The 21273-nt window shown below is 42.5% G+C and overlaps 1 long non-coding RNA gene across 1 annotated transcript in view; it reads left to right on the plus strand.

Annotated features, from left to right (window-relative positions):
• The first annotated feature begins 3350 nt into the window (after window positions 1–3350).
• Window positions 3351–21273, plus strand: part of LOC126930992 (uncharacterized) — a 110488-nt gene continuing 92565 nt past the window's right edge. The window contains exons 1-2 of the long non-coding RNA XR_007717757.1: window positions 3351–3517; window positions 12392–12456. This is a non-coding gene — a long non-coding RNA (uncharacterized LOC126930992). The remainder of the gene's footprint in view (window positions 3518–12391; window positions 12457–21273) is intronic.

The following is a 21273-nucleotide window of genomic DNA, read 5'->3' on the forward strand; positions in this document are numbered from 1 at the left end:
GTCATAGGGAGCACAGAGTTGAGAAATGAGGAATGCTACTCTCCCAAAGAAAGCCAGAAAGACCTCTCTGCCTCTGCTGGTCTCAGGTCTCATCTTCTAGGTATTTCCACTACCTTTTTATCCTCTTTCCTGCCTCTGGAGAGCCAAAGGCCACAAGGTGCAACTGCACCTTGACTTTCAGCCACATAACCAGTTAGAAGTCATTTTCTTTTTACCCTTACTGTCTGGCAAGTCCCTGTTCTGCATCATTTTTGCCAAACCAGGTTTTCCTCCTAACCTCCTTTGGCCACAGCCTCCTCTTGGTCCACAACAAATGACCAAGGGTTTCCTATTGACAGGAACATAGGGCTACTATCTCAGTGGGACAAGGATTTAGGGTCATTGTCCCAGGAGTGATGATGCTTCATGCTCCTTGTGACATATCTAGGTTAAGGGCTTAGGAGAAGACTTTTGTGGTTGTGGGGAGAGTTTTCTCTCTAAAACTAACAAGACTGTAAGGGAATACCATCAGCTCCTGAGGCTTCATTAGAGCTGAGATCTAACCAGAGGATATAGGGTGGAACTAATGATATTAAATCAACTATTCAAATGAAGAGATTTGCATGCATTTCCAAGCAGGACCTGGTATACCTGCTAGAATTTTAATAATTTAAGCTGTGGACTTCAGCATTTTTATTACACATTAACTGACTACACTGGGTAGGAAATATACATCAGTAAATTCTATTGGATACTTCCGGGGACGAGGTGAGAGTTTCAAGATGAACAGTGTTTATTTCTGTACCAACAACCACAGCTCTTCTCTTATTCTTTGTGACTCTTATTCAACCCACATCACAGAAAATGAAGTAACAAGATCACACATTCGTTGTATTCTATGGACCCTCTCTTTCACAGAATGATTACATTACCAGGTCACCCACTGGCTACCCACTGACTTGAGACTGACAATTCATTAGGCTTTTTTTTTTTTTTTTTTTTTTTTTTTTTTTTTTTTTTTTTTTTTTTTTTTTTTTTTTTTTTTTTTTTTTTTTTTGAGAGGGAGTCTTGCTTTGTTACCCAGGCTGGAGTGCAGTGGAGTGATCTCAGCTCACTGCAACCTCCGCCTCCTGGGCTCAAGCGATTCTTCTGCCTCAGCCTCTTGAGTAGCTAGGACTATAGGTATGCATCACCACGCCCAGCTAATTTTTGTATTTTTAGTAGAAATGGGGTTTCACCATGTTGGCCAGGTTGGTCTCGAAATCCTGACCTCAGGTGATCCACCCGCCTTGGCCTCCCAAAGTGCTGGGATTACAGACATGAGCCACTACGCCCAACTGAGCTGATATTTTTATTATCTTTTTTTTCCAGTTGAGAAGCCTGAGCCTCAGAGGGTAAGTGACTCCTCTCATTTATGCCGCTGGCGTCTGGTGAGGCTTGGTCTCAGCATTCAGGTATGCAGATGGGTATGTCTGTGGTAGGGAATAGAAGTCTGTTCTTAATGTTCTGCTGACTGCTCAGTGCTTTATGATGAGCCCAAGTCATCTGCCTTGCATCAATTTTTCCTCCATTCTTCTAATGTTTCTCTTTAGATAGAGCAAATTTATTCTTTTGTTCACCAGCTGGTCCTTTTACCTTTGAGGAGGTAAAAGAAGTAGGTTTCCAGCAGAGGAAGAGGGAGTATGAATGAAGGTCACGGGAGCATAGAGCAGGAAGAAATGGTCCCAGTGGAGTTGCCTAGTGGCCATCTAGGATGAGAGGCAGATTCGTAGAATCTGTCTTCAACGCAAGGTGAGGCTGTGCCTATGGGAAGGAAAGAAATGGCACGGAGGGTGAGCAGCCTCCCAGAATACACCTGGGCCCTGCTCATGGTCACTGGTTAGTTGGAGCCACATCTGGGTCTGAGATTCGGTCTGTACACAAGATTGCTGTGATGGATGTAATTCATTTCATCACATCCTATTTTTATCACAGCAGTATCAAGAAAATGAACACACAAAGCTATATCACCATGGAGAGCAGGCAGTTTAGATGTATTTATTTGTTTCTTTCTTCTGTATTTTTAATGTTTTGCTTGATTTCTCTTCATTTGAAGTTGCTCCTCTGATGTTACAGAGATAACATTTGCCTGATGATCTCAATCAGAAAGTGGTCACAGGAGTAGCATTCCACAGGACACTGAGCATTCGCTCTTGGGAGCACATCTTTGCACAAGGGCAAAGGAAAGGGCAGCCAAGGCCTGGGCGAAACGCAGCGCCCTCAGCTTTGAGAAGGAAGCATAGGGAGAGCGCCCTCTTGTGGAACTTGACTCACTGTCTAATCTGCCTAGTAACAGGCTCTCTTTCGTAGCTCTTTATACCAACGGATATATTTTTTCCCCATGGATTTGTGTTTGAAGGTATTCTTAGAAAATTCTGAGTACAACTCTCGGTTGCTTTTCATAACCACGAAGAACTGACAATCTGAAGTCAATGTGCAATTCAAAAGGTGGCATTTTTTTTTAAGAGAGCCAGATTAACTGTGAATTACCTCCCAAATTGGCATGTTGGGTAATTATTTTCATATTTTGGTGCAGAGCCTTTCAAAATATGGGTTTTGCAATTACGTTAAACAAAACAAAAAACTACTTCTCTCACCTGTGTAGGATTTAAGCAAAGCCCAGGCAGTTTGGGGTTATTTTTAGTCCTGATTAATTATTCAGCCAAGATAATTCCATGTTCAGCAGCTTATTTGGAAGAGACATGACAGCTGGGCTCTCAAGTCAGCCTCAGGTCAAAGCCGACATCTTCATAGCAAAACCGTGCTCTCCCCACATTTTGGGGAGAGGGCAGTGGGTTGCATTTTCTGTGACACTGGTGTCAGCTTTGCCAGCCTGGAGCCGGTGAGTGGAGGGAGAAACTGCTGATTCAGGGGACTTCAGACACGGCCGATTTCACAGCAGCGAAAATAGGTCACTAATGACACGTGGCAATGAGCCAATAAACTGCGGCCAGGAGCTTGGAAGGGTCTGCTGGTGGCAAGATCTGTTTCACTAGAACTCCAGAAAGAAAGCAATCTGCTTTAATTTGTTTAAAACAACCATAGGGTTGTAGAACTCAGAGGCCAAGATTGTGATCTCGTTTCTCCTTGCCTTTATGTTCCTAAGCATTCAAGTTTATTGTTTCGGTTTATCCCTTTTCCATTCCCATGAACTGAAATAACTGGAGCTCCTGCTTCTTTTTTGAATAGTCAAGCTCATGTGATTCTTTTTTCCCTTCAAGTGCCAGGGGGGAGAATGAAGACGATATGGGTTGACTCTGTGTCCCCACCCAAATCTCATCTTGAATTGTAATCCCCACGTGGTGGAGGGAGGGTCTTGATGGGAGGTGATTGGGGGCTATTGGGAGGATCATGAGGACGGTTCCCCCATGCTGTTCTCGTGATAGTGAGGGAGGGCTCGCGAGAACTGATGGTTTATAAATGGCGGTTTCCCCTGTGGCTCTTTCTCCTGCTGCCATGAAAGACGTACCTTGCTTCCCGTTTGCATTCTGCCACAATTGTAAGTTTCCAGAGCCCATGTGGAACTATGGGTCAATTAAACCTTTTTTCTTCATAAGTTACTCAGTCTCGGATGTGTCTTCATAGCAGTGTGAGAACAGACTAATGCATGTGACAATGATGATATTATCCTTTCTGATTCCCTCGTGTTGATGCTGATGTGACTCTGGTCGGTTTAGTCCATACCATACTGATCTTCATAAAACCATCTCTGTGATTTGGGAATGGTGTCATGTGTTGCCATTATGTGAGAAAATAGTATTTTTACTTCATTTTGGGTGGTCACTCTGGATTGATGTTTCCCATTAATATCCTGAAAGGAGAAGGGGGGATCGTAGAGAAGAATGCTGGGAATGGCTAATCACCCTCCATATTGGCCTGGTGTGATTCAGAACAGAGCTTAGACCAGAGATTCCCAAACCAAAGTGAGCCTCAGCATTCCTGGGAGGGCCTGTTAAAAACTAGGTGGCTGGGCCTCACTCTCTTATTCTGATTCATTAGGTTTGTACGAAAAGCCCAAGTATGTGCATTTCTAACAAGTTCCCAGGTGATGCTTGTGCTGCTGATCCAGGGACCTGCATAAACCTGAAGTGCTGGCTTAGGCAGGTCAGCAGTGGCCTCAGCACTTCCCCACATAAGCAATTTCCCCATCCTAGAGCTTCCTCAACACTGCAGACGGTTTAAGGGTAGAGACCATTTCTCATTCATCTTTAAATTTCCAGACTCCAGCATAGTGCTTGACACAGATGTGTTAAATAGTTGTTGAATTAATCAATGACTGAACTCTATCAGCTGATCTTCTTAGAATTTCTTACTTGAAGTGGGTAATCAGAGATGTTTTACTGAAGCTCTGGAATCACCTTAAATAGGACATTGGTTGCATTGAATGTAAATGATGAAATCACTGAAATTAATATTTAAAAAGACAATGGGCCTGGTGCGGTGGCTCACACCTGTGATCCCAGCACTTTGGGAGGTGGAGTGGGGTGGATCTGGAGGTCAGGAGTTCGAGACCAGGCAACATTGTGAAACCCTGTCTCTACTAAAAAATACACAAATTAGCCGGGCATGGTGGCACACACCTGTAGTCCCAGCTACTTGGGAGGCTGAGGCAGGAGAATTGCTTGAATCCAGGAGGCAGGGGTTGCAGTGAGCCAAAATCATGCCATTGCACTCCAGCCTGGGCAACAGAGTGAGACACCATCTCAAAAAACAAAAAAACAAAAAACAGCAGAGTAAGGATAAATAAGGCAATATGCTCTCCTAAGGGTTTCTCAGGTTGAACGAAAGGAGCTAGGTTTTAGGAAGAAGCTGGGCAGAGGAAAACGGCCTACCAAAGCGAACAAGGTGTTTTACCACCATTTGTAATAAGAGACAGAAACCTTCTGCAAGAAGTGTATTAAGAAGATGACCTGGCACCTTTCCCCTGGAGGGTTCCATGCACTGAACCTCACAGGGCAGGGTAAGACATAGTTCTTGTGTCAAAGGAGAGTTTTTGGCATGGTTTGTGACTTGGGGACTATGTAATATGTTGGCAACAAGTATGGAAATCCTGGAGATCAGCTTCTAGGACTTCTCCAATCTGTGTCTTCATTCTTTTATTTGGATGGGAACAAAGGGAAGAATGGAGTTTGAGTCTGGTTTGGTTGGAACCTTCCATCCCTCATGACCTTGTGGCTGCCTTAGCATGTGCCCTCTCCACGTGTTGCTGGGCATTTTCTGGCATGCCTCTTTTGTTTTTTTTTGTGTGGGTTTCTTTTTATCATGCTATCCTTCTGCTTGGAATGTCTCTCTCTACTGTCCAACCAGCCTAATCCTGGATAATTCAGACTTAACCATTTATAACTTCCCCTAGCAGCTACCTCTCCCAGGAAGTCTCTTTAGGTGTCTCTTCTCTGTGTTCTTATAATACCCTATGAATACTTCAATCACTCTTTCACTTATTCATTCAACAATTATCTATTGAGTTCCTAATAGGTGCTAGGCATAGTGCTAGTCATTGGGGATATAAAGATGGACATGACATAGCTCTTGTCCTTAAGTAGCTCATTGCCTAGTGAGAGGATATAAATAATTCAACAAGTAATTACAATACAAGTGCAAAGTCCTCAGATAGGAGTAAGCACTGATGCTATGGAAATACCTAGAAAGGATGCCTAACTTTAACTTGAGATGTCAAGGAGCATTTTCTAGATTAGCAGCCCCCAACTTTTTTTGGCACCAGGGGCCAGTTTTCTGGAAGACAATTTTTCCACTGATGATCAAGGGGAGGGATGGTTTCAGGATGAAACTGTTCTACCTCAGATCATCAGGCATTAGATTCTCATAAGGAACATGCAACCTAGACCCCTCACATGCACAGTTCACAATAGGGTTCACGTTCCTGTGAGAATCTAATGCCACTGCTAATCTGACAGGAGGTGGAGCTCAGTGGTAATGCTCACCTCCTGCTGTGCAGCCTGGTTTCTTTTCTTTTCTTTTTTTTTTTTTTTTTTTTGAGATGGAGTTTCACTCTTGTCACCCAGGGTGGAGTGCAGTGGCACAATCTCAGTTCACTGCAACCACCGCCTCTCAGGTTCAAGTGATTGTCCTGCCTCAGCCTCCCAAGTAGCTAAGATTACAGGCGCCTGCCATCACGCTCAGCTAATTTTTCTCTTTTTGGTAGAGATGGGGTTTCATCATGTTTGCCAGGCTGGTCTTGAACTCCTGACCTCAGGTGATCCACCCATCTCTGCCTCCCAAAGTCCTGGGATAATAGGCGTGTGCCACCGCGCCCACTGTGCAGCCTGGTTTCTAATAGGACACAGACTGGTACTGGTCCATGGCCTGGGGGTTGGGAACCCTTGTTTTAGATAAAGAAATACTTTACTCAAGATCTAGCAAGTTGAATAGAATTTAGCCAGACAAAGAGATGGGAGAAGAGCATACCAATGAGGAGAAGCTTTTGCAAAGCTTATTATTTGTTTATATGATCAGTTGAAGACCGTAGACTTTGGGGGCTGAGACTGTGTTTTATTCCTTAGTCTAGCCCTAACTCATAGAATCATACCTGGCATACAGTAGATGTCCAAGGAAAAATTTCTTGAATGTGTGAATGAATGAATTAGCTTCTGCTGCAACGGGTGCTGAGGGTACTAACCAGTAACCTCAGAAGGTGATGATTCTTAAAAAGTGAACCTTTGTTGGCTCAATGGCTCTCTATTCTAATTCTTTTATGCCCTTCCTATGTGCTTATCAGTTGGTTAGCAGACATTAAAATTGCGTGGGCTCTATGTGCAGGTTCATTTCATGTTCTGAGTACGATTGCTGATACGATTTCCATGCAGCAGCAAAATGCTCCAACCCAATGCTTTGAAAACAAATGTGCAAATTCCAAAAAGAGGATTAATGCAAACAAGGTTAGAACCGACTGAGCATTTTAACACTGCATGAAATATAAACACATCAAACTGTGTTTTCAGAAACAGACTTCTTTTTTTATGATTGGAAAAATACTGCTTTTGTTGATGGCTCCATCGTCAGTTGCCTCTCAAAGTGTGTTCTGCTGTTAATGGAACAGTGAGGCAGGTCTGCAGGCCCACGTGTCTACCCACTCATTGTCAGTGAGCACTGGATTTCTGAATCACCTGGGAAAATGGGAAATGATTAACTCAAAGCAAAAAAGGTGACTTACATTTTCTGAATGAATGATAGTGATTGAAGTGCTAACGCCTAAGAGATTTGCAGAGGAGTTCATGCAAGGGGTAGAGAGCGTCCCTGTGTTCTTAGGAGTTGCTTTAGTGATAGAAGCCCTGGCTCAGAGTGGGGGAGGCAAAGCAGGCAAGAAGCAGTGAGTGGGAGAATTGAATACCTTGATTGGAGAATCCTTGTGCTGCTCCTTTATGCCCTGATTGTGTGGGCTGACATCTGGCTGCAAATAGATGCTCAACAAAGGATCATGGCTAACTGCGGCTCGTAACAGTGCTTTGAAACTGAGTGCACATTAGAATCACACTGCAGAGTTTTAAAAAAATATCAACCCTAGGGCTTCATCCCAAGAGTTCCTGATTTAATTGGTGTGGGATAGGACCCAGGCATCAGCATCTTTTTAAAAGCTCCCCAGGTGCTTCTATTTGAAAGCCAGGATTGAGACTAATTGTTTGTAGTGGATTAGGAGAGCCTCTTGCCAGCCAAGGAGTGGCTCCTTCACTATGAGCGATCCCTTGTCATGATCTCTCTTCCAGGACAAGAGCAGAGAAGGGAGAACAAGAAAAGGGGAGTAATTAAGGGTTTAGTGTGATTCTTTTAAAACCCTAGTCCAGAGAGGCTTTGAGAAACACAGGTTACATCCACACTGATTGATCTTGTTATCCTTGAAATCGAAAAGAGAATATGGAGAATAAAGAGTTGGCAACATTTTAAAAAATGATGTGGCAATGGGTTATTGGCAAGGTACTTCCAGAAGGTCTTAAAATATGTTTGGCAAGAAACTCACTGATCAGATGAAGGGACCCGTAAAGTGAAATTTGAAGGGAAATAAAGATATTGAGGGAAGTGGGGAGAGGAACTGTGGAACTAGAGATCAAGGAATAAACTGCTATATGATTCACTTGAAAAACAAGGGAGGCCTCTCTGAGATCCCCAGGGGAGACAAGGAAAAGGTACAGGGATAATGCTCACAGGTATGGATGGTGACTAATGTTTCATAATTTCAGTTTAGAGAACTTAATATAATTTTTTTCAATTTATTATTTTAAGTACCACCAACACTGTTAGGGTGAGACTTATAAGTGGAACCCTCCACCAGAGTTCTGCCCTCCAGTTACAGATTTCCAGAAGGTGTAAAGCATTGCAACAGTCACATACTATGTTCCATCCCAAGCCTTATGAGGTCTTCAAAACCATACCACAGTATTCTTGGGGGAAAGTGTCTTCATAGAGAATATTTCAGCACTTGTTTTAATAATACACCCTTAAGCTGTTCTAATCTGTGCCCATCTCAATGCAAAATTCAGATTTACTTGAAAAAAAAATACACTAGTTCAACCTCAGAGGTCCTAGGTTTCTTTCCTTGACCACCTCCTATGCTGAGCTTCCATCTCGTCCCTCCTGGCTGGAGCAGTTAGGTTTACCAGAGCCACATAAGTGAGAGCTACCATTGGTCTTATCTTGGAAAGCTCGAGCTTTCCAGCATAAAGGAACTCAGATCCCTTAGGACCCTGGGAATCTCACGTGCCTCTGACTCCTTCAAGAGATGCAGCATCTGTATAACCAAAACGACCACCCTCTACTTCCCTGTCATATCTTGCTTGGCCCCGGAGAACACAGAGGGAAGGCTTCTGTGGATCACCCCTCCACCTTGTGTACACACCTCCTAGAATTGGTGTCTCACCGCCTAACTATGTGCCAATGGCTCTGATCTGTAAACAGGATATTGATATTAGATCTCACATAGTTTAAGCTTCTGCCAGTAGAATTTAGCTACCTTCCCGATATCTTCCTGCTATGTCAGAAAGCACAGCTCCTGAGCCCTCAGTACAGGAGTCCACGTGTTTAAACTGAAGGAAAGGACTTCATCAGCTGATATAGTGCAAGAACCTGGCTGAAAGAGATCATGAGGGTCCGAGCATCTGCTTACAGGCCTTCCCTTCCAGTTTTCAAAGAGTTCAAAAGGGTGGAGGGCCCTGGCTTCTCTTTTATCCATGGAATGCCTTTTCTGGTGCCTTTTCTTACTGTCTCTGGCCTGACATGCTTGGGTCAGGTAGGAGAAGGGCTTCGCCTTCATGGCATTGTTATCTTCAAATCTCCCTTAGTATCCACTAAGCCTATAGGTCTTTGATTCTCTAAGGTTCATGGGAAACGGCTAAGGGTGCTAGGAAAGATCTATTCAGGATCTGCCCTTACCCCATTATGATGCTAGCCATCTAGCAGAACTTGTACAGTATTTAAAAATGAACAATATCAACTCTGATTCTTCCAGGCAGTTCTGAACTTTGAGGATGAAAATTCACATGCCTCAAAGGTCTTATATAATTTGGTTTCTAAAGAAATTAGCACTCCAGGTATTTCATATCATGATCATCATTTTTGTCAATTACTAGATAGTGTCTGGAGCCCCCCAAGATCCCTTGTGGCCTTTGTCTAAAACTGAGAAAACCCACTGAGTGAGCAGCAAAACTGTCTTCTCCTTGTGCCGCTTAGCATCTGAATCTCATACTTACCACTCTTTAAAACCTGCACCGAAAACCATTGTCTCTGGTAAGCAGTGTTGGGCATTCTGAATCTAGAATTTGGGTTTGAGTTTCCTTTGGTGTCTATTTAAAAAAAAAAAACAATTGTTCATGCAAGTCTAAATTTTATCTGAATTTTTATTCTTCACAGTGCATGTGCTATGGGGCTCAAAGATACTAAGTGTGATGTTTTAAATGGTTACACTTCGAAAGAGTGACTCATCTCAACTTTCCCTAAGTGGTCATGTATTTTGCATATCTATTCTAGAATGCTCTAGGCCCACGGGCAATGCACATTGCACTCACAGAGGGCATACACTTGGCATCTGGCTTGGAATACCCTCCTTAGCCACATCTTTATCTGCTTGGCTACAAATCTGAAACTTTCCGTGCTCTTGGGGATCTGTTTTAGACACTCTCTGGAGTTAAAATGAATGAGCCAGTGCTTGAATATTTCCTCTTCCTGTTTGTGCAGCCTTCTGCACACAGGTAGCGATGCTAACTGCCCAAGTATGTTGCAATTGCATCTGGACTTGCAGGTGCAGAGCAGGCCCTATGGATCCAGCTCCCTCTCACATAATACCCTGGGTTTGGTGTGCTCTTCTCTTCTCTGACTCCCACCACCCACCCCCAGTTTTTCCCTGACTCTGATTCACATCTGTAGGAGTGGGCGGGAGGTTTTAGCACTTAGGCCACAGAATCTGAAGCCAGGATGAGGGCACAGATGCTGGCTCTCAAGTGTCCTTAAAGACTCCCTAACCAGCACCACTGAGCTCTAAGTATCACCTTTCCTTGTGGCTTCTTCCATCCTGGCCTTTCTAGATCCTGTGGGTGGAGGTCTGAAGTTTTTGTCCAGCATGATCTTGTTCCTGGAAGGCTGGAGACCACACAAATCCTGGGCTGATTCAACTTCCCAACCTTCTCCAAATGGCTTCTACCACTGGGATACCAAAAAGGGGTTGTCCACCAAGTTTTGGTTGTCAACAAAATTCAACCACTGATTTTGCCCATTCCCTTCCCTTCCACAACCATGGGATGTTACGGGATGGTGATATAGTTTGAATGCTTGTCCCTGCCCAAATCTCATGTTGAATTGTATCCCTAGTGCTGGAGGTGGGGCCTGGTGGGACATGTTTGGGTCATGTGGGTGGATTCTTCATGGCATGTTGCTGTCTTTACCATAGTGAGTGACTTCTTACGAGATCTGATTGTTTAGAAATATGTGGTACTTCCCCTCCCCACACCCTCTGTCTCTCTTGCTCCTGCTTTTGCCACGTGATGTGCCTGCTCCCCCTTCACCATCCGTCATGATTTAAGTTTCCTGAAATCTCTTAGAAGCTGAGCAGATGCCAGAACCATGCTTCCTGTAAAGCCTGCAGAACCGTGAGCCAATTAAACCTCTTTTTTTTTTTTTTTTTTTTTTTTTTAAATAAATCACCAGTCTCAGGTATTTCTTTATAACAATGCAAGAGTGGCCTAACACAGATAGTCGTCTTTTTCCTCCTTTAGGTACCACCTCTCCCTGACCCCCTAACCTCTCCAATGCTAGCAAGTGCGATCCTTAAAGCTTAATTGGCACCATGGGCATGGTATAGTCCATGCCTATAGGTCTGGTGCAGGATGAATCCTCCTCTACACTGGTCCTAGTGGGACCTTAAAGTTCCTGAATTTCCATTCCTTCTTTTCCTGTTTAATGTTATTAAGTGAAAGAAATAAAAGGGCGATCTCTGGTATGTAGCCAGAGTTCCTGCTGCAGCTTCCTTCTTAGAAATTACTTAAGAACCACTTCATATGTTTTTCCCTCTCTCCTGTCTTTTTTTCTACTGCATTATGTAACAAAGTTTCCAGACTCGGTTTATCAGCAGAGATCATTCTCCTTCCCTTCATGTCTGGTTAGAAATGAGACCTGCATAGTCCTGTGGTTGTTGGCACTCAGGAAGGCTGGCTGGAGAGTCTTTACTGTTCTGAGCCTGACAGGAGGCAGTGTTTGCCTTGAGGCCATCAAAGACCTCAGATACCTCAGAAAGCCCGAGGCTGTCTACCAGTCACCTTCTCCCATCAACACCTGGCCCCTATCGTTCTTTGTTCTCGCAGCATCTCAGAGGTGTGACCCAGCCAGAGTCAGAAAGTTCCCTCCCCACCCCCTACCTCCTCCTCTCCCCCCACCTCCACCCCAAGTGCTGGAGCAGTGCATCCTGGAATAGTTTCAGCTTTTTGTAACAGGCAGCTTTAGCAAATGTGTGGCCTGCAACTCCAGTTGGTGGTTCTGATATATGGACCTAGTTTTCAAAACATTTTTATAGACAGAGATTTTCACATATACGTGTACAACTTGATGGGTCGTCAAAAACTAAATATTCCTGTGTAACCAGAACCCAGGTAAAGAAGCAGAATATTACCAGCATCCCAAAGCTTCCTTAATCCTCCTTTCTAGTCACTCTGGATTTCTAGCAGCATGGATAGCTTTAACTGTTTATAGATCTTATACTGATGGAAGCGTATTCATAGTTTATACAATTTTGTGTCTGACTTTGGTGCAACATTATGTTTGTTCAGTTCATCTATATCATTGCACGTGGTCATAGATCATGCATTTCATATATTGTGTAGTATATGTGTGGATATACCACATCCATTTTACTATTTTTCTCCATTTTTTGCTCCAGATTTTGGCCCTTACAAACAGTGCTGTTGTGAATGTTGTGCCTGCCTGTCTTCTGGCTGGACATAGGTAGGTGTTTCTGTTGGGTGATATGCAGAAGTGAAAATGCTGGGTCATGATATGTGCACATGCAGCTTTGGAAGATACTGCCAAATAGTTTTTCAAAGTATATGAGAGTTTCAGTTCCTCCCCATCCTCTCCCACACTTGGTATTTTCTGCATTTTTATTGTAGCCATACTGGTGGGTGTGTGGTGGTGTCTCACTGTTGTTTGAATTTGAATTTCATTTTGAGTGGCTCTGTGGCAGCCCAGGAATGAAGCTAGGGCATCAAATAAAAGATGTTACCGCAGACATATGTCTGTTCTCGCTTTTGAGAGATGCGGCTCTATTAGTCTGTTCTCATGCTGCTAATAAAGACATAATTGAGACTGGGTAATTTATAAAGGAGAGAGGTTTAATGGACTTACAGTTCCACATGGTTGGGGAGGCCTCACAATCATGGCAGAAGATGGAGGAAGGAAGAGCAAAGGGACATCTTAAACGGCAGCAGGCAAGAGAGTGTGTACAGGGGAACTGCCCTTTATAAAACCATCAGATCTCATGAGACTTACTATCATGAGAACATCACAGGAAAACCCCACCTCCATGATTCCGTTACCTCCCATTGGGTCCCTCCCATGACATGTGGGAATTATGGGAGCTACAATTCAAGATGAGATTTGGATGGGAACACAGCCAAACCATATCAGCAGCCTTTCTCCCCACTTTAGAGATATCTTATTTGTAGAGGCTAGCTTGAAAATCCAGAGTCCAGGCCGGGCGCGGTGGCTCAAGCCTGTAATCCCAGCACTTTGGGAGGCCGAGGTGGGCGGATCACGAGGTCAGGAGATCGAGACCATCCTGGCTAACACAGTGAAACCCCGTCTCTACTAAAAATACAAAGAATTAGCTCGGCCTGGTGGCGGGCACCTGTAGTCCCAGCTACTCAGGAGGCTGAGGTAGGAGGATGGTGGGAACCCCGGAGGCGGAGCTTGCAGTGAGCCAAGATCGCACCACTGCACTCCAGCCTGGGCGACAGAGCGAGACTCCGTCTCAAAAAAAAAAAAAAAAAAAAAAAAAAAAAAAAAAATCCAGAGTCCTTTAAGTCATCCTACATTCTCAGAAAACATGCTATTGTCACTGGGCCTGGACACATCATGAAGTATTATGCAAGTGACTTTGCCTGACTGATACACTCATTTTCTCCCATCTACAAACAATAGTGGAGTCCTATATATGCCAGTCTCTGTTCTAGCTGTTGAGAGTACAGCAGGAAACCAAACAGAAGGTAGACTCTTCGAAGCTCACATTCTACGGGAGAGAGACAATCAACAATACAATGAGGAAATAGATGGTCAGACAGTGACTGGCACTGTGGAGAAAAACAGGGCAAGAAAGGTTGAGGATCTCCAGGCACAGCTTTCAATAGAGTGGTCAGGGATGGCGTCACTGACAAGGTGACATTGGAACAAAAGCCTTAAAGTTCCATGGGAACAAGCTATGTGGGTGTCAGAGGGAGGGGAGGAACATTCTAGAGGAAAAACCATGTGCAAATGCCCTAAAGTGGGAGCATGTTTGAGGAACAACAAAGAGGTCAGTGTGGTTGGAACCAAGTGAGCAAGAGATGATGTGGTGCAGAAAAGAAGGCTGTGCTGGGCCTGACAGGCAACCCAAGGACTCTCAGCTCAGAGTGAAACATCCTCAATGGTGCTCCAGTATCACCTTCATGGAGCCTCCTAGTATCAAATCTTCCTATCAACTGAGACCAGTTGGCTCTCTTTCCATAGCTTAGGATGTGTCAGGTTAGAATCTCCTCTGCCCCTAATCAAGTCTTTTCTGGTCATTTAGAGGTCATTTTGACTGGTGCAGCAGAAAGGGGAGGGACCAGGTAGAGTATGAGGATCTCACCTTTTCTGTGATTTGATGAACAACACTGGAGTTTAAATGTTCCTGAGAGAGTCCTCAGGCTGTCCCTCAACATCAGGCCTCAGCAGCACGTGGGGATGAACAGGGCACACTGTCAGTTAAAATTCACAGTCTGTAGGATCCACATTTCTCACCTGTATCAGAGACACCTGGATCCCACCCTGCAGGCCCCTCTCCACTACCAAGGGTCTCTTGGGGCAACTCCCGGAGAGAATCCAACATGTGCCCTTGATTTAGGCAAATGTAGCTGTGAATGTTCTGAAAAGGAATAGGAAAGAAGGGGCCTTGGTATCAGAATAGACTGAGCAGAAGAGAAAGACTCAGAAAAAGAAAGTATAGTATATGATGAGGAGAGCATTAATCAATTAACTACAATGGAAGAATCTATCTAAGCACTGGGGAAAAGAGAAAATTATTTAGTCCATAGCTCATATCAAAATCAACTTCCATAAAAATATGACAATAAAATATGGGCAATTTTTTTTTTTTTACAACAGAGGAGAGAGACTTTCTAAATGATCCAAAAAGTAAACCACCACCATCATCATCAACAACATCTAATACTTTATGCTTTACTTGTGTCAAGTAATTTAATCCTCACAACCACTTTATTTGGTAACATTAGTTTTTCTCATTTCCTAGATGGTAAAATTGAGGCACAGAGAGGGTAATTTTCCAAAGGTCCCAACAAGTGGTAGTGCCAGGATTCAAAGCAAACGAGTATGACTTCAGGGTTCCTACTTCTGTATTACCACAAAAGAAAATATTGAGAGATTTGAATACACGAATTAAAAGCTATTTGGAAAAAACATGTAGAGGAAAGGACAAATGATTGGCAGAGGAGGGGGAATCACGCCACATATGTAACAGATAAAGCATTAGTATCCTTTACAGAACAATTTCTCAAATGTTAGTTCTCAGAACACCAGTGTCCTGAACCATGCCAATGCGTGTTCTGTGAGGAAAAGAAAAAAGTCCTCATGGTCAATGAAGTTTAGGAAATGATGTGTTAAATCTGACCACGGAAGTCTTTTTTCCCTCACTTCACCTATTAACATCTCATGGGACAATCAAGCTTCTGAAATACAGCCCAGAAGATCTCACCTTTGTATATAATGTGTTCCTACAAATCAGGAAGGAAAATATGAAAAATCCCAATAGAAAAATGGACGCAAGAAAAAACAGACAGTTCAAAAAAGAAAAATATAAATAGCTGTAAGCATACAGAAACAATTCAACCTTGTTATTAAAGAAGGAAAGTGAAATATGGAGGTACCAATTTTTATCTTTCAATTAGGAAAAAGGGCTTATACCCAGTATTTGTAAGAGTAGGAGGGAAAAACCACACTCTTACAAAATCAGTGACATTGACTAACAAGTACAGCTTTTCTATGGGAGGGCAATTTGGCACTATGTATCAGAGGTCTTAAAAAATATGTGTATAACTTGATCTAGCAAAGTTTGTTCAGAGGCACTTATAAAGAAATACAGTAGGTCCTAGAATAATGTTGTGTCTGTCATTCAACATCATTTTCTTGCAACATTGACAAGAAAAAATATTGATTCCCTGCCGGGGCCACTGTCTGGTGAAGTATGCATGTTCTCCCCATGTCTGTGTGGGTTCTGTCCGTGTTCTCCCGTTGCCTCACATATCCCTAGGCTGTGCATGGTAGGTGAACTGGCCTGTCTCAATGGCCCAGTCTGAGTGGGTGTGTGTGAGCGTGTGAGTGACCCTGTGATAGGATGATGTCCTGTCCAGAGTTAGTTCCCACCTTGTGCCCTGAGCTGCTGGGACAGGCTCTGGTCACCCAAGACCCTAAACTGGAATAATTGGGTAAAAAATGACCTGACTTGTTTTCATTAATCTTTTAAAAATGTATGTATAGCTCACATGTATTTTAATGTTTAATATTACAAGTGTTCGGGGTCTTTATTTAGAAGTTTGATATTTTAGTGACCAGAAATATGCTGTAGGAACTTAACTTTTGTTCATATCAATTAGCCTTTGGTAAAATTGGTTTCCTTATGTGTTGTTTTGCTTAAAGTTGTTTCCGTTAAAGTCACAATTTCCAAGAACCTATAGGGGACATTAAGTGAGTACCTGCTGTAATTGGACAAGTGGGCAAGGATGTATGTACAGGGGAGTTCATTGCAGCATGATTTGTATTAGCAAAAATGTCTATTAATATGAGTCAACGAACATTTATACATGGAAGTACTGTGTACCTCTTAGAAACAGTGATAGTGATCTGTTGTATTCCCATGGAAATATGTCCAATGTATATGTAAAAATAATCAGATTACCAAATAACTTATAACTACCTTTGTAAGAAAAATAAAAGAAAATAAGATGGCAAGCATATATATTTAAATGTTAATGGTGATTAGTTTTCTCCAGTGGTTGGATTTCAGTTGATTTTTACTCTTTTCTTTATGCCTTTCTGAATTGTCTAATCTTTTTTACATTGACCACTTGTTACGTTGAAACTAAAAATGGCTATTACTGTTTGAAACATGACATTTTTACTACTTTGAAAAGGTGAGACACGTTAGAGAACTAAGGGGATTTAATTCTTTAACGAATGTGAAGTTTTTTATTATGCTACTGAAATTAGCCTCAGCCTAATAAGCTAAACCCAAAGTGAGGGTGAATAAGATTCAAGAGGAAGAAGACAAAGAAGCTTAAAAAAATCTGAAGTCTGTAGAAATAATACATCTTTCTAAAAGGGATATAGAGAAAAGAGGGAATTAACCTTCACATGGTTCAACTGCTGCATTGAATCCTTGGCTTGTCAGAGGAAAAACCTGGACAGTTAACGGTTCTTCTTGTATCAGGCAGGGAAACAAGCAGATGTCAAATAGTGTTTGGCAAACAGACCTGCAGAGCCACCCTCCAGCAGTTTCTGAAGGGAATCTCAACTCCTTGTTCCTGAATTTGTAGAACAGGATCTGGGCCAACTCCTTCCCCCCACCTTTTTTTAAACTAACCCAAAATGAACTCCTTATGCAAAGTCTGGATGGTTTCCAACCCACCCAGTGCTCAAGGTTGTCAGCCAGCTGTTGGCAGCTCACACTGACTCATTTTCTTTTCTCTTAAATGGTGCAGAAATATGTTGCTTTACATACAGAAGAGAGAGAGAGAAAAAAAGGAATTGAAGGACCTAATTTGAAAATACCTCAAATCTCCTAAAATCAGCCTTAAGACCTAGTCAGTTTATTTCCCCATTCGTTCTGTGGTACCAAATGTGTTGAAGTGGTCCCACAGAGAACTACCCATTTTATGGTATGTAAAGGGAATTCCTCAGCAAATTCTCCTGGAAAGGTGAGAACTTGAATACTAATGAAGAATCTATCTCCCTTGCCATTCTCTTGCCACTGCCAACTGAAAATGTAGCATTTTATGTTTATTTAAAACAGAATCTATCATAAAATAGATCTATTTTAGGAAATCGAATATTTGAAGAAATGTATCATCCTTACTCTCTATCATCCAGTCTTGTTGGGAGGTAATGTAGCCTAGTGGTTAAGATCAGAACCACTGGAGTCTGTTTCCTCATCCATAAAATACTATCTACCCCCACTGGGCTGTTGTGAAGATTAAATGAACTGTTTTTAGAAGTATGCAGTGCTGGCCTGGCACAGGCCAGTTAATGGAGGCCAGCAATAAACACAGCTCTTACCCCTGGATCACAATCAACATAGCAAGCATCTTCACAGAATCCCTAGGTATTTAGAAAGGCAGGTGTCACAAACATTTTTTGTTGTTTCAAAATGTCTTTCTCAGAAACACCACTGTTTGCTGGGTTAGGAGGTAAGTTCTCCCACCCCCAGTCTGCCAGCCCCACTCACCAAGTGTTGCTGGATCTCTTCCCTCACTAAGACCACCGTCTGGGGTCAAGGATTCGGTCTTCTCTTTCCAGGGGTGGGAGGTAGGTTTTGTAAGGGTCACGGATTATTGACACAAAGGCCATCCACAAGGGACAATCAGATGGGCTCAGCACATTCTGGAGTCATGGAGGACCATCTGCGGCAATGTGGGAATGGGTCATGGGAGGTTCCTGCCCAGCCCTAAGGAAAAAAATGAGTGAGGGGGCAGAGTCGTGTGCTCGTGACAGGAGCCAGCCAGACTCACAGCAGGCCTCCTGGTAGTGGCCGCCCACAAATCTTTGAGCAGAAACTGTCTGATCTGCCTTTCGTCCTGAGCCTGGGTGGAAACAAAACTTCAGAACAATAACTTTTCCTTTCCCTCGGCCTTCCAGTCATAACAACTCTAATTCTTCTTCAGACCAAGTGGATCCTTCTTCCCACTAGGGGAAAGGGCAGGAAGTGCTGAAAAGAAAGAAAACATGATAGTGAGTATTTCAAGATCTTCTCTTCCACCTTCACAATGAGAGCCTTTTCTTAGTTCTGTGTAGCTGTTGGGAATGCAAGGAAAAAGGGAAAACTGGGAGTGTGGTGCCTCCTTGGGAATTTCTTTGGATGGAGAATACGAAATTGAAAAGCCAAGAGTTCCTGCTTCGGGAGTGGGCAGTAGGGACTCTTTCTCCATGCATTCCATGTCTTCAGAATAATTTCATGCTCGGTATTTTTGCCTTTTCTCTGAAGTCCTCCCCAAGTCCTGGAAGAACCAAGAAATCACCATGGCTCAGACAGAATTTGTTTTAAGCAAGACTCGACTTGTCAGCTGATGCCGCAGCAACCTCCTACTAGACTGTGAGTTGCACAGGCTCAGCACTGGTTAGGAACTGCTAGACTTTCAGACAGGGCTGGCTCCAGTTTTTCCCTCTGATCATGGATTAAAGTGGAATTTTCCAGTGAGGCTTGATCTAGGAGGAACCCTTTTCTTCAGGTCCACAAGTTCTCTTTATTCTGCAGAGGAATCCTACCCTGTGGCCATAGTGGGGCAGTCTCCATCTATTCCGTCAATGACCAGACCTCAGATGAGAAGAGAAATAAGCATCCCTGGCAGAAAGATCTCCAAATACAGAGTGGTTTTCACTCATTCACACAAGAATCACAGGCTCATTGATAACAGTGTATAGGGATTTGGGTTTTCTATTTTTATTAAATAATGTATTATTACTATGAAAGTTTTCACATCTAAGAAATCAAAGGGTTATAAAATTATAAAAGTGTTCTGCAACTTTCACATCCTTTCTAGCATTAACAGCATTATTTTTTCAAAATAAAAATAAAAATATTTATTTTTTAATAGACAGTTTTTTTCCTACTAAAAAAGCTGTAACAGACAAAATTTCAGCTGTTAAAATGTTTATTTCTTGATTTTCTAAGTAACAGTGAGTATTATTTGTTAAAAGTTGGACTTCACTTGCATTGCATTTTGAGTACATGGTAATATTGCCATTTGAATGTAAATCTAAGAATGTTTAATACCTAAAATGCTGTTACTAGATGAAATGCTAAGTCAGACTTGAAAGTCAGACCCCAGTAATGATAACTAGTGTGAACATGGGATAATTAATGACTCTTTATTACGTAGGGACAGAGTGGTAGACTTTAAAATAGAACATTGGCATGGCAGCAAGGACACAGCACATGAAATTTATGAGGACCAAGACTTTCCAGACTATGGGGAGTGAGTGAGCACCAGCCCAGGATGGCAGGCGTCACATTCATTTCCCAACCACTTCTTAAGGGTTATTTCTGTAGAGAGGCAATTGCTGTGGTTGGAGTAGGAATGGAGAGAGTAGAGGAAGGATGCCTTGGTGTTTTTTCAAGTGAATACTTAAAAAAAAAAGGTTCTTGAAAGGAAGGTCAATATTTATTTTGCTTGGCTTGTTCTTCCTATCTGGAAAACTTCCTAACAGAATATACTACCCAGTTTCTTCAAGTCATGCAGAGTCAAAGGACAGATGAGATAAAAATCTAGATCTTACTTTGCAGAGATTTATTGGCCTCCTGTGTTTGCCATCTTACCAATGAGCCTGGTTGGGTAAGATGGCAGTAAGAGGGCAGCCTGTACTTAGAAAGTGCACAGTCACACACCTCACAAGCTGTGACATCGGTAGGTCTTGGAAGCAATAACATCTATGCTCATAGGTCTGATGGTATCGATGGGTTCCTATTGATCCAACAATATCTGAGACTTAGATGCCAGGGAGTCTGCAGTTAGAATCCCCTTCCCTTTTTTGCATATGTATGTAAATATTTCTTGCCTTATACTGGAGTACGCTAAAGAAGAACAGAAATTCAATGCCCAGCCTTTCTTTAATCTTACCCTCATTTCAGATACAAGAAAGAATGTTTATATTCCAACCTGGAGTTTTATCTGTAGTTTAGTTTCATTGCAAAACTCTATTCGTGCTTTCTTCATACCAGCCTTGGGTTCTTTACTATAATGGGCCTATGGAAATTATTTTATATCATCCCCAATAAATATTTTCCTGTTATTATTACTAAATTGGGGGCTTGTCCCATTGTCCGGCCTTGAGGATTTCTCTAGTAATATTTGTTGAAATGAAAAGAAAGCCAAGTCTTTTGAAGATTTAATACCATATTACGACAACTCTTCCAAAGCTTTTGATGGAAGTACTTGGTAGAATATTGAAGACGTATAATTATCATTATCAAAAATAATAAACACCTCTGAATTGTACAATGTGAATTATATTTCGCCTGTAGGGAGCTTACAATCTATGCATTCAGCTGTCACACACACAAACACAGCTTAAGCCAAATAAATCAACAACCTAGTGCCAAACACTCAGAAGGATTAAATGCTGTCACTGCGACCTTGGGTTCAGGAATAAAGGATGGAATTTTACCTCTGCACACAGTCCATGCATGTGAATGTCAACTGCAGAGTTTCCTAGACGATTATCAAATGGAAGCAGTAAAAGTGTACTCCCTAAAAAGAAATATCATGGGCTGCGCGCAGTGGCTTATGCCTGTAATTCCAG

The sequence above is a fragment of the Macaca thibetana genome, chromosome 11, assembly GCF_024542745.1.
Source record: "Macaca thibetana thibetana isolate TM-01 chromosome 11, ASM2454274v1, whole genome shotgun sequence".
NCBI lineage: Eukaryota > Metazoa > Chordata > Mammalia > Primates > Cercopithecidae > Macaca > Macaca thibetana.